The sequence below is a fragment of the Arachis ipaensis genome, chromosome B6 (assembly GCF_059453495.1).
Source record: "Arachis ipaensis isolate K30076 ecotype BB chromosome B6, ASM5945349v1, whole genome shotgun sequence".
Classification (NCBI taxonomy): Eukaryota; Viridiplantae; Streptophyta; class Magnoliopsida; order Fabales; family Fabaceae; genus Arachis; species Arachis ipaensis.
In genome coordinates this window covers 9,471,690-9,477,940 of record NC_142441.1, presented here as the reverse complement: position 1 = coordinate 9,477,940, position 6,251 = coordinate 9,471,690, and positions in this window count along the sequence as shown.

Sequence of the window (6,251 nt, the reverse complement as noted above, 5' to 3'; positions counted from 1 at the left end):
AAAGATGGTACCAATGAATATGAACTAATATTTATCTTGAAACATGAGGGACTCTACGAGGGATTAAGAGAATATTTCATGTCTCTAATGCCCGGAGAACAGGTGCATGCCGTGGTAAAATCCTTTGCCAGTTGCGTTAACATTAATGACTTTTTTAAACACTCTTATATAGTATGTCTCATAAATTTTCATCCTGTAGGTGGTTAGTATACATAGCTTGATTCTCAACGAAATAAAAACTAAGCAGTATAAAGAACAAATATACATTGTGCCGATGGATATTGTGGTAAGTAAATTTCTTATTCACTGCTAATTACTTTTCGGTTCAGTGAGAATGTTAATATTGGTTCACCTGATTCTTATGTCTTCTATTGAGTTCTTTTGCATTAAGAAAACTTTTCTCTTGATGATTGAATGTTTTTCACATTTTATTCAACATATGATTTGTGTTCGGTTCGGTGAAATGTGATTTAACTGATATTCATTTTACAGAATTTCATATTAGGAACATATGGCGTGAATTACATTGATAAGAGGACAAACAAAGCCCACAGGTTTGAAAATTTTTTTTGTGACTCCACAGGTTTGATATTCAGCAATATGCCCACCACTGCCAGTTTCTTGATAAAAGGAAAGTTGCATCACATCCATTTGTAAGTTATAATATATAAAAATTCTTTGATAATTCTCTTGTTTGCTATTGTTTCGACTGAAATATCCTATAATTTTCCGAAACTTTAGATATTTGTCCCAATTTGCAATGGAGGGCATTGGTGATTGTGGATTACTGATGTAAACAAAAAGAAATTCTATGTCCTTGACCTTATCAACAAGAAGCCAGAAGAAATACCTGATTCGAGAAAGAAACTGAACAAATTTGTTGTAAGTTATTTTCTTGTAAATTATTCAAATTATTCTGTACATGAGAGGAGTTTGGTTGACTGTTGTTGGTTTTGTTTATTTACTTTTTTTTGTCTATTTCGGGGTTTAATAATTTTCCAGATGAGGGTGTACGCTAGGGGGAACCTCTTAATGGAGGATACACTAGGAGAGGAGGAAGCAGAGTATATCCAATTAAATGGTTAACGTACAAAGTAAGAATCTTTCTTTTCTATAGTGCTATTTTTAATGTGTTTTATTTTATATACTATTGATCCTATTATACTCAATTCTTGCTTAGCTATGATTGTGGAATATTCGTGATGAAATGGCTCGAAATAATAGATCCGCAAAAAATAAAAAGTGGGAAGAGATATAAATATAAAGCTTGGACACAAGTAAGTACTTTCTAAATTAATAAACTTCTTTCTTTTCTTATTTCATTTAGTTAAGTTGATATTGTAACTAGAGCTTTGAAGTTGGTTGTTACTCTGTTCAATAGTTCTTTTCCATGGAGAAATACTATTATTGTTGATTGAAATTTGATCACCATTTATTCACCACATAAACAATTTTCGGTTTGATGGCTCTTATAATTTTGATTCACCAAGTGAATGTTTTTCGGTTTGGTGGCTTCCTTTTAATTTGTTCAGGGTTTAAGGTTACTGTGATTGCATTTTTACAGTATAACTAGGGCTTTGAATGAAATTTGTTGTTATTTAATGTGATTTTGATTTACTTGATATTTAATGTGTTCAGGGAGTAGGGTTATTGTGATTGCATTTTTTACAGTATGATTAGGGCTTTGAATGATATTGTTCTTATTTCATTTGGGTTCATTTCTTATATAACTAATTTATTTCAATTGAAATGCAGAAAGACATTGATGACTTCAGATACCAATATGGTCCATATTTTCTGTTGCATGAAATGAACAAAATCAGAGACCAAGTGATTTTAGAATCTGAAGCAATAAGACTCACCAAGCCATCTGCTTTCCTCTCCAGCCCTTATTGTAAATACACATCTGGGGATTTAGTTAGCAAATAGCATATACTAGTTGTAATTAGTAATATTTTGTTTAACTTGTTTAAAGAGCAAAAAATGCATACTTCAAATGTATATATGTCAATGTATGTATCAAACAATGCATATAGTAGTTGTATATATTTTGTTTAACTAGTTAAAATAGCAAACAATGCTTCTTTCAAATGTATATATGTCAACGTTAATGAATATATCTATTCTTAATATAAATGTATGTATCAAATGTTAATATTTATATATCTGTTAGAATTGTCTGGCTGCTGTTTTATTCCAGCTTCTCAATGATTGCAATCACTGTATTTACCAATACATTATGAACTCCAAAAGAACACAATGAACCGAAATTAATACATTGGGCGAACCGAAAGGTAGAAACACACTGAACCCCTAAACCCTGAACCCTAAACCATAAACCCTAAACACTAAAACCAGAGCCCTGAACACTGAACCTTGAACCCATAAATCCTAAATCCCTAAAACCCTAAAACCTAAACCCTAAACCTGAACCCTGAACTCTGAACATGAACCCTGAACACTGAACTTTGAAGCCTAAATGCTAAACCCTAAACCCTAAACCGTAAACCCTGAACCCTACAGTAAACCCTAAACCCTAGACGGCTAGACCCCTAAATCTTGAACCCTAAATCCTAAACCCTAAACCGTCAACCATGAACACGGTGAACCGAAATTAATACATGGGGTAAACCGAAAGTTTGAAACATACTAAACCCCTGAAAAATGAACCCTAAACCCATAAACCCTAAATTCCAAGTTGACCCAAGCCCAAATAAATTTACCCGCCTCCAACGTCACTAAAATAAATGTGACTTCCACGCGCTTCATTGTAAAAAAACATTCCTTCTTCTTCAAAACGCACAAAAATATATGTTTTTATTCTTCGAAAGAGGAATCTTTTTCGGAATCAAAATCAGAATCCGAATTTGACAATATAATGCTGGCAAAAAGAACAAGACAAAAGAGGCTCTTGAAAAAAGAAAAATTGTTCCGAAGGATTCAGAAACATCAAGTGAATCTCAAAACCAGTGCAGTTTGACTAGTTCTAATTAACAATATTTTGTTTAACTTGTTTAAAAAAGCAGACACTGCTTCTTTTGAATGTATATATGTCAACATTAATGTAAATGTTAATATTAATGTATAGATCTAATGTTAATGTATGTAATGATTCAAGATGGATTATTCCTTGTCTTGTTATATAACTATTGGAATTGCCTGCTGCTGTTTTGTTGCAGGTTCACAGTGAATGAAATCAAGGTGTTTACCAAAAAATTAAGAACCGCAAAAACACAATGAACCGAATTTAATACACCTGGTGAACCGAAAAAGTGCATATCTGAACATAACATAGATCTAATTTTAAAAGAATGTTACTATCAGAACCCTGAACCTTAAAACCAGAACCCTGAACACTGAACCCTGAACCCATAAACCATAAATTCCTAAAACCCTAAAACCTAAAGCCTAAACCTTATACCCTAAAACCTAAACCCTAAACCCTAAACCTTGAACCCGAACCCTGAACTCTGAACCCAAACCTTAAACACTGAACCCTAAATGCTAAACCCTGAACCCTACCGTAAATCCTAAACCCCTAAAACCCTGAACCCTGAACCCTAAAATCTAGACCCCTGCACCCTAAACCCTCAACCATGAACACGGTGAACCGAAATTAATACACGGGGAGAACCGAAAGTTTGAAACACACTGAACCCCTGTACACTGAACCCTGAACCCCTAAACCCTAAAACCCTAAACCCTAAACTCTCAACCATGAACCAAAAAACAAATTCTAATTATTCAACTTAGAAATTAATACACTAGACGAATCGAAAAACTGCATATATCAATATAGAATTTCACAAAAAAGTGACTATTCATTAAAGACTATCAACATTTAGAAATTAAACTTGCTATAATCATGGTGAACCGAAATTTTCTCATGGGTGAGCAAAAATTTACATTAGTAAAAACTAAAACTTGTACAATCCTCGCTTGGATAATTCATATCCGATGTATTGTAGAGTTATTTTGTGACAATGTGTTAGTAGTCTAATATTTTAAATTTTTGTTAAACAAGAATTCAGAATATTTAAATGTCTTGTGAGCAAGTTAGCAATGCATGCATATTTGGTTAGTAAGAAACAAACACTTAAGGTCTTTCATGTGATACTATTCATATGGGTGTGATATCATTTTATGATATATTGTTTCAGTGGAAGTGTGTATTTGGATGCTCATATGGTTTAGACAAATTTATGAATATAGATATTTCTACAGAAATAAAATATTTAGCTTTGTTTTCACTTTGACTCATCATGATCTTATAAAATTAAAAGTTTATTAAAGTTGGACCAGTTAAAAATAGGCATGCATAAGATCATTTTAACATGTAATTTCTAAATTTTCTCATCCAAATTTGATCTATATCGTTGAGTATATTAGTATAGTTATTACCGTAGTTTCGTCGCGACAGTAATGTGATAAAAGTTGCGGTAATTCCATAACTAATATATAAGACAGACTAGATTGTTAAAGTAATAAAGGAAATAAAATTCAAATGTGCGCATAAAATTTATAAAATATGATTATGTTAAGAAAATATATATGGATAGCACAACTGGAAAATTGTTAGAAAACTATTTAATTTTTTAATCTAATTATGGACAATATATATATCAATTATAATTACAAATTAAGTTATTTCACATTAAATGACTTATATTACGGTGATCTCGTTTATTGTCATAAATGCTAAATTGAATAAGTCATTATTACTTTTGATTTGGAATTAAATAAGAATAAAACCAAAGATACTATTTTATTTAGACTTTAAGTTTAATAGGTACCACACTCAAATATAAATAGATATTTAGGGTTTTGGTTTCTAATACATCAAAGCTGTCTCCTTAGCCTTTTTCCCATCATAAAAGTTGTGATTCACCTTTATTAGGAATACAGAAAGCTTGGTTGAAGAAGATCAAATAACTAAATTCCTTCAATCATACTTGTGAATTCATGTACGCTTTTATATTCAAGTATTTTTTAGCTTTTTTAATTATTTAACATGGATGATCTTTGGATTAAAGAATTCTAAGAAAATTCTAACATTTAGTTAAAAACTAATTAGTAAATTGATATATAAATAAGTAATAATGTCTTTAGTTTTCAGCTTTGTTTATTTTAAAGATTCCTATAATATGCAAATAGGTAATATATGGAATACATATAGTACTTTTACCATTAGCAATATTATAACTTAAGCATGATATTCTGATAGTAAAGATATTATATTATGGTATTAGAATAGTCCTTTTTATAGAATTTGAGGAGTAGACTGACTATGCTTTATTTCATACTCTGTATGCCTGACATGTATTAGGTCTTGTCAAAGAAGCAAGAAGTAGAGCTTTATGCACATAATTGTTTTATAATTAATGCTATTGACTTACCTTTATATAATTTGTGGTATTAAGTTTAACCAACTTAATTACCTATATGTGGATGCTAATAGATTGTTGAAAACAATTTAAAAATGTTAGGGAGCTAATGACGACAGATTGGGAATATTAGAAATAAAAAGAAGCTAGAATTAGAAAGCTATAATTGCGTGGAATGCTAAGTTACTATTATTAGAATTTATTTTTTCTTCGTTCTTTTTATTTAAATTTTTTATTTTCTTTCAGAAAGATACACTTTAATTTATTGTTTATTTGAATAATTATAATATATTACTAATAATTATGTGAATATAAACTTGTTAGTTTATAATTTTGCTTGATAATTGGGAACAGATCGAAATGAAAATTTTTGACGAATAATTTAAAATCAAAATAAAAATAAAATTTATTAATTTTTTTTTAAATTAAAAATGAGTCAGCGATATAAAGATTCAGTATTAAGTAGTTAATATTAAAAGATATCACGTAATATTATTTCTAGTAAAAATACCACGACTTAAACAAATTATTTTACTGAACAAAACCTTATATATAAAAAATAATCGATCTAAACTTATCCTATCTATTTATAGGGTCCATCTAGTGTACAGATTTACAGATTTTTGTTTTTATTTGGTTGTTTATTGATTTAAAAGCGTATCACTAAAAGTGTTGCTTAAAAAGAAAGTGTTACCCTTAATCGTTAACTTGGCTCTGATACCAATTTTACTCTTCATATTTTACTTCGAATAAGTTTATAATTTGTATAGATTTGAAATAATTTGCAAATTCATAAAAAATGTTGACCATTTCTACTATTACTGATTTCATTTTTATAGTTTTTTAATCTTGTTTTAGTTTATAATA